The following is a 7,960-nucleotide window of genomic DNA, read 5'->3' as shown; positions in this document are numbered from 1 at the left end:
AATCTTGGAAAGGAAAAAAAAAGCATTAAAAAAATAAATAGAGGGAGAGGATAAATGGTAACCTGGCATCAGTCACAGAATAAATATGCAATTGAAATATAGTTATGAAATGTCTAAAACATGGTGAAGAGAGTAAAAGAAAAGAAATCTGAAAGGGTAATTAAGAGCCTTAAGATAGGTTGATTGACTACAACATTGATCTAATAGGAGTTCTAGAAGGTGTATACACAGTGAAATGTAGAGAATGGAGAAAAGATAATAGTCAAAGAGATAAAAACTTACATTTTTTGAGAATTTATTTTTTATTTATCCTATTCTGTTCTCTGAGTATGTTTTTTTATCTAAAGATTCATGTCATCTTCAGTTATGAAAAATTCAGTTATGAAAAATTGCTTGAGTGTACATTTATCTTTATGTATTACACTCAGTAAGTAGAATGAATATTTGTAATTTAAGTACTTAGGTCTGTTTTCAATTCTGGAATGTTTGTGGTTAAATCTCTTCAAATACTGTTTCTTTACCATTTTCTCCATTCTTTTTTGCTCTGGGAACTTTATCATATCTAAGTGTAGCCTCTAATCTATTATTCATGTCTCTAAACTCCACTTTCAAAATATTATTTTTCTGTCTGTATTAAAGTCCGGGTGGATTCATAATTTGACCTCCCAAGACTACTTCCCTCCTTAATGTTAGGTCTGGAAATTATCCTCTTTATTGAGGGCCCAGCCGCTCCGCGGCATGTGGGATCTTCCTGGACCGGGGCACGAACCTGTGTCCCCTGCATCGGCAGGTGGACTCTCAACCACTGCGCCACCAGGGAAGCCCTGCGTTTATTGATTTTTTAAAAATTGTGTGGCTATATTTATTTCAGAGGTCCATAGATGATCAGTTTTTATATTTATACACTGTGTTTTCCTGCCTTATTTATTTTTCTTAATCATTTTAGTAAATATTACGCCTTCATTAATCTGTTGGAACATCTTAACCATCCTTACTTATATTAGAGTTTTGGGAAGATTTTTCTGTACATTTAATTTCATCTTGAATGAATTCAAGATTCCATTGTTTACCTTGTTTTCCTCTTTAGCATGAAATTTGTTTGTATGCGTTTTTTACACACACATTTTGAGTGGAAGTCTTTTTGTTTTTACTATTATTTTTATTTTAATTTGGTCTTTTCCTCCACCTTTTCTTTCTTCCTGTCTTGTGATTTTAAATTTTCATTGTTCTTCACCTGACTCCATGGGCCCCTCATATAGAATCAGGTCCTATAACAGTGTCTTAGGCTCTGGTGATCTAATGGCAGAGCCAGCAAGCATATTGACTTCCTTATAATCACCCTATCCAGCAGCCCGATAGCATGTTTTTTGTTTTGTTTTGCTTTTATCTTGTTTTATGGGCCCAATCCAAACCCTTAGTTTCGTTCAATCATATTAGTGCCCCATATCCCAAAACTTGTCTTGACTCCATAAAAGCTGAGTACTGGGAATGATTCTCCAGTTTCATACTTGGAGCATATCATGTTTCTGATTAATTTCTCTTGTATTGAAGAATTGTCTTTAAACTCTGGTTGTATATTTGGGGGTTTATTTTATATTTTATTTCCGTGTGTTTGAAGTACAGGAGAACCTAGGAACTCATCTTGACGCTGAATATTCACTTTCTTTTTAATGAAATATAAACCAATAGCATAAGTACATTGATAAAATTGTTCAGCATCATTAAGCTTCAGTTTCTGGGAGAAAATAGAGATTAGTGAAAACAGTGGTAAATGAAAGATCTGCTACTATCTTCACATTAGCATCAGCTAATTATTGCTTACAAAGAATATTAAGAGTTGACAAATATTTTATTTTTTGAAGAGAAGACAGAGATCTCAATTTTTATGCAAAATCTAATTTTTTTCTTTTTTTATTGGGGTATAGCTGCTTTACAATGTTTTGTTAGTTTCTGCTGTACCACAAAGTGAATCAGCTATATGTATACATATATCCCTTCCCTCCTGGACCTCTCCCCCACTCACCCACACCCCCATCCAACCCATCTAAGTCACCACAGAGCACTGAGCTGAGCTTCCTGTGCTATACAGTAGGTTCCCACTAGCTATCTGTTTTACACATGGCAGTGCACATATGTCAATCCTAATCTCCCAGTTCATCCCACCCCCTCTCCCCTCACCCCCGTGTCCACACGTGCATTCTCTATGTCTGCATCTCTATTCCTGCCCTGAAAATAGGTTCATCTTAAAATTGGTCAATAACTAAAATTTTTAATTATCAGTAAAAGCCAAATTGTCAGATCAACATCACAGGGCTTTGGGCTGGATTGGATCCATGAATTACTGATTTGTGGCCTCTGGCATAAATTCTCACTCTGTATGAGCATATCAATTTTTTCTTTTTCTGCTCCTCAGCTCTAAAATTTTTGTCCTAAGTGAAGCATTTTATTTATCTGTCAAAAGAACATGGGAAGCAATCAGACGTGGATCTCAGAAGTCATCCTGCTGGGATTCCAAGTTGACCCAGAACTTGAAGTTTTCCTCTTTGGGTTCTTCTTGTTGTTCTACAGCCTCACACTGATGGGAAATGGAGTCATCCTAGGGCTCATCTGCCCGGACTCCAGACTGCGCACCCCCTTGTGCTTCTTCCTCTCAAACCTGGCCATCGTTGACATATCCTATGCCTCAAGCACTGTCCCTATGATGATGGCAAATTTATAACGCAGAAGAAAACCATCTCCTTTGCTCCATGCATGCTTCAGACTTCTCTGTATTTGGCATTTGCTGTCACAGAGTGTATGTTTGGTGGTGATGTCCTGTGATTGGTGTGTGGCCATCTGCCACCCCCTGCGTTAGGCTGTCATCACGAGCTGGATATTCAGTTTCCTCTTGGCTCTGGTCCATGTCCTTCACTTTGAAGCTACCCTTTTGTGGACCACAAAAAGTAAACCACTTTTTCTGTCAAATCATATCAGTATTCAAATTGGCCTGTGCTGACACCAGGCTCAACCAAATCGTCCTCTTTGTGGGCTCAATGTTTGTCTTAGTTGGGCCCCTCTGCTTGGTGCTGGTCTCCTCCACACGCTTCCTGGTTGCCATCCTGAGGATCCAGTCAGGTGAGGGCCGCAGAGAGGCCTTCTGCACCTGCTCCTCCCACCTCTGCCTGGTCCAGCTCTTCTGTGGCAGTGCCATTGTCATGCACACAGCCCCCAAATCCATCCATTCTCAAGAGCAAAGGAAGATTCTGTCATTGTTTTACAGTCTTTTCAACCCTGTGCTGAATCCCCTAATCTATAGTTTGAGGAATGCAGAGGTGAAGGGTGCCCTAAGGAGATTTCTGGAGAAGAAATCAATGTGAGGGATGGTTTGGAGTACCTGTGTGAGCCCATCCTCATGCCTCTGGGTCCTTAAATGTCTTTTTGAGTCCTTTATGTTTGGACTTCTTATAAAATGAGAAACTAAATACCTAACTGTTTAAGCTATTGATAACAATGCTGAGTTAAACATTGTGAAATGGAAAACACAGTATAATCCTATTCATGAACACAGATGCAAATATCTTAAAGAAAATATTTTTTCAACATCTTTATTTGGAGTATAATTGCTTTATTATGTTGTGTTAGTTTCTGCTGTATAACAAAGTGGATCAGCTATATGTATACATATATCCCCATATCCCCTCCCTCCTGTGTCTCCCTCCCACCCTCCCTATCGCACCCCTCTAGGTGGTCACAGAGCACCAAGCTGATCTCCCCATGCAATGCAGCTGCTTCCCACTAGCTATCTATTTTACATTTGGTAGTGTATATACCAAATGCTACTCTCTCACTTTGTCCCAGCTTACACTTCCCCCTCCCCATGTCCTCAAGTCCATTCTCTATGTCTGCATCTTTGTTACTGTCCTGCTGTCCTGCCCCTAGGTTCATCAGAACCTTTTTTTTTTTCGTTCCATATATATGTGTTAGCATACAGTATTTGTTTTTCACTTTCTGATTTACTTCACTCTGTATGACAGGCTCTAACTCCATCCACCTCACTACAAAACACTCAATTTCATTTCTTTTTATGGCTGAGCAATATGCCCTTGTATATATGTGCCACATCTTCTTTATCCATTCATCTGTCGATGGACACTTAGGTTGCTTCCATGTCCTGGCTATTGTAAATAGAGCTGCAGTGAACATTGTGGTACATGACTCTTTCTGAGTTACAGTTTTCTCAGGGTATATGCCCAATAGTGGGATTGCTGGGTCATATGGTAGTTCTATGTTTAGTTTTCTTTTTTTTTTTTTAATTGCGCTACGCGGGCCTCTCACTGCTGCGGCCTCTCCCGTTGCGGAGCACAGGCTCCGGACACGCAGGCCCAGCAGCCATGGCTCACGGGCCCAGCCACTCCGCAGCACGTGGGATCCTCCTGGACCGGGGCACGACCTGCATCCCCTGCATCGGCAGGCGGACTCTCAACCACTGCGCCACCAGGGAAGCCCTCTATGTTTAGTTTTTTGAAGAACCTCCATACTGATCTCTATAGTGGCTGTATCAGTTTACATTCCCACCAACAGTGCAGGAGTGCTCCCTTTTCTCCACACCCTCTCCAACATTTATTGTTTGTAGATTTTTTGATGATGTCCATTCTGACCGGTGTGAGGTGATACCTCATTGTAGTTTTGATTTGCATTTCTCTAATGATTAGTGATGTTGAGCATCCTTTCATGTGTTTGTTGGCGATCAGTATATCTTCTTTGGAGAAATGTCTATTTAGGTCTTCTGCCCATTTTTGGATTGGGTTGTTTGTTTTTTTGATATTGAGCTGCATGAGCTGCTTGTAAATTTGGGAGATTAATCCTTTGTCAGTTGCTTCAATGCAAATATTTTCTCCTATTCTGAGGATTGTTGTCTTTTCATCTTATGTTTTCCTTTGCTGTGCAAAACTTTGAAGTTTCATTAGGTCCCATTTGTTTATTTTTTGGTTTTATTTCCATTTCTCTAAGAGATGGGTCCAAAAGGATCTTGCTGTGGTATATGTCGTAGAGTGTTCTGCTTATGTTTTCCTCTTAGAGTTTTATAGTGTCTAGCCTTACATTTAGGTCTTTAATCCATTTTGAGTTTATTTTTGTATACGGTGTTAGGGAGTATTCTAATTTCATTCTTTTACATGTAGCTGTACAGTTTTCCCAGCACCACTTATTGAAGAGGCTGTCTTTTCTCCATTGTATATTCTTGCCTCCTTTATCAAAGATAAGGTGGACCATATGTGCGTGTGTTTACCTCTGGGCTTTCTATGTCGTTCCATTGATCAGTATTTCTGTTTTGTGCCAGTACCATACTGTCTTGATTTGTATTTTGTCTGATACGAGAATTGCTACTCCAGCTTTCTTTTGATTTCCATTTGCATGGAATATCTTTTTCCATCCCTTCACTTTCAGTCTGTATGTGTCCGTAGGTCTGAAATAGGTCTCTTGTAGACAGCATATATATGGGTCTTGTTTTTTTTTTTTTTTTTTTTTTTTTTTGTGTTACGCGGGCCTCTCACTGCCGTGGCCTCTCCCGTTGCGGAGCACAGGCTCCCGACGCGCAGGCCCAGCGGCCATGGCTCACGGGCCCAGCCGCTCCGCGGCACGTGGGATCCTCCCAGACCGGGGCACGAACCCACGTCCTCTGCATCGGCAGGCGGACTCCCAACCACTGCGCCACCAGGGAAGCCCGGGTCTTGTTTTTGTATCCATTCAGTGAGCCTGTGTCTTTTGGTTGGAACATTTAATCAATTTACATTTAAGGTAATTATCAATATGTATCTTTCTATTACCATTTCCTTAATTGTTTTGGGTTTGTTATTGTAGGTCTTTTCCTTCTCTTGTGTTTCCTGCCTAGAGAAGTTCCTTTAGCATTTGTTGCAAAACTTGTTTGGTGGTGCTGAATTCTCTTTTGCTTGTCTGTAAAGGTTTTAATTTTTCTATTGATTCTGAATGAGATCCTTGCTGGGTAGAGTAATCTTTGTTGTAGGTTTTACCCTTTCATCAGTTTAAGTATGTCCTGCCACTCCCTTCTGGCTTGCAGAGTTTCTGCTGAAAGATCAGCTGTTAACCTTATGGGGATTCCCTTGTATGTTATTTGTTGCTTTTTCCTTGCTGCTCTTAAAATTTTTTTCTTTGTATTTAATTTTTGGTAGTTTGATTAATATGTGTCTTGGTGTGTTTCTCCTTGGATTTATCCTGTATGGGGCTCTCTGTGCTTACTGGACTTGACTGTTTCCTTTCCCATGTTAGGAAAGTTTTCAACTATAATGTCTTTAAATATTTTCTCAGACCCTTTCATTTTCTCTTTTTCTTCTGGGATCCCTGTAATTCGAATGTTGGTGTGTTTAGTGTTGTCCCAGAGGTCTCTGAGACTGTCCTCGATTCTTTTCATTCTTTTTTCTTTATTCTGCTCTGCAGTAGTTATTTCCCCTCTTTTATCTTCCAGGTCACTTATCCTTTCTTCTGTCTCAGTTATTCTGCTATTGATTCCTTCTAGAGAATTTTTAATTTCATTTTTTGTGTTGTTCATCATTGTTTGTTTGTTCTTTAGTTCTTCTAGGTCCTTGTTAAATGTTTCTTGTATTTTCTCCATTCTTTTTCCAAGATTTTGGATCCTCTCTACTATCATTACTCTGAATTCTTTTTCAGGTAGACTGCCTGTTTCCTCTTCATTTGTTTGGTCTGGTGGGTTTTTACCTTGCTCCTTCATCTGCTGCATATGTCTCTGTCTTCTCATTTTGTTTAACTTAACTGTGTTTGGGGTCTCCTTTTTGCAGGCTGCAGGTTCGTAGTTCCTGTTGTTTTTGGTGTCTTCCCCCAGTGGGTGAGGTTGTTCAGTGGATTTTATAGGTTTCCTGATGGAGGGGACTAGTGCCTGTGTTCTAGTTGGTGGGGCTGGATCTTGTCTTTCTGGTGGGCAGGGCCACGTCCAGTGGTGTGGTTTGGGGTGTCTGTGAACTTAGTATGATTTTAGGCAGCCTCTCTGCTAATGGGTCTGATTGTGTTCCTGTCTTGCTAGTTGTTTGGCATGGGGTGTCCAGTGGTGGAGTCTGCTGGCTGTTGGGTAGAGTTGAGTCTTAGCATTTAGACCGAGATCTCAGGGGGAGCTCTTGCTGATTGATATTACATGGCGCCAGAGCCTCTGAGGTGGGAGTACTCACCTCTCTCACCTCAGAGGCTCAGGCCTGACACCAGGCCGGAGCACCAAGACCCTATCAGCCACACAGCTGTGCTCATTTGTTGCTGGGTGCTGGTTAATTACCAGAGAGTTTCTGTTGCGGATTTTTAGCCCTCTTGATGTCCAGACCTGTCTGAAGGAAGGTACTGGTGTAACATCCCACTGTGTGCGGCAGATGGCAGGCAGGATATGGCGGCAGTATTCACTTCCTTTTAAAGAAAATATTAGTAAAACAAGTCCATAAAAAATAAAATTAAATTATGATAGTTTTTATTCTGAAAATGCAATAGTTGTTTAACCTTCCAACAGTGAAAAACAATTTGTCATATTAAATTAAAATATACAATGAAGAAATTGTTTGACAAAATTCAACATCAATTCATAAGACTCTTTGCAACCTAAAGAAGATTTACCTGCCAAATATAAATAAAACAATAACAATAATAAATTAATGTGTTAATATAATTCGTAATTAATATGAAATGTTATAAAATGCTATCATAAACAACAGGACTTAAGTTTGAAATGCTTATAAATAAATCTAACAAAGGATGTTCAAAACTATAAAGAGAGAATTAGAAACATTTATTGAGGCACTATGGTAACTATGTATACAGACATATGATGTGAGATAAGCCAGGCTCTTGGGTTGAGAGACATAATATTACAAACATTCAGTCTCTTCAAACTGATGAATATATTCAATATAATTCTAATCACTGTCCTACAATATCTCAGAAGAACGTGTGGGTGTCCGAAGAACTTGAC

General features: G+C 39.8%; 1 pseudogene; it reads left to right on the top strand.

Annotated features, from left to right (window-relative positions):
- Positions 1-2,464: 2,464 nt before the first annotated feature.
- LOC116759640 lies at positions 2,465-3,356 on the top strand (annotated as a pseudogene).
- Positions 3,357-7,960: the final 4,604 nt, after the last annotated feature.

The sequence above is a fragment of the Phocoena sinus genome, chromosome 9, assembly GCF_008692025.1.
Source record: "Phocoena sinus isolate mPhoSin1 chromosome 9, mPhoSin1.pri, whole genome shotgun sequence".
NCBI lineage: Eukaryota > Metazoa > Chordata > Mammalia > Artiodactyla > Phocoenidae > Phocoena > Phocoena sinus.
Note: the sequence above shows the minus strand (reverse complement) of the source record. Positions and strands in the feature narration are given on the sequence as shown.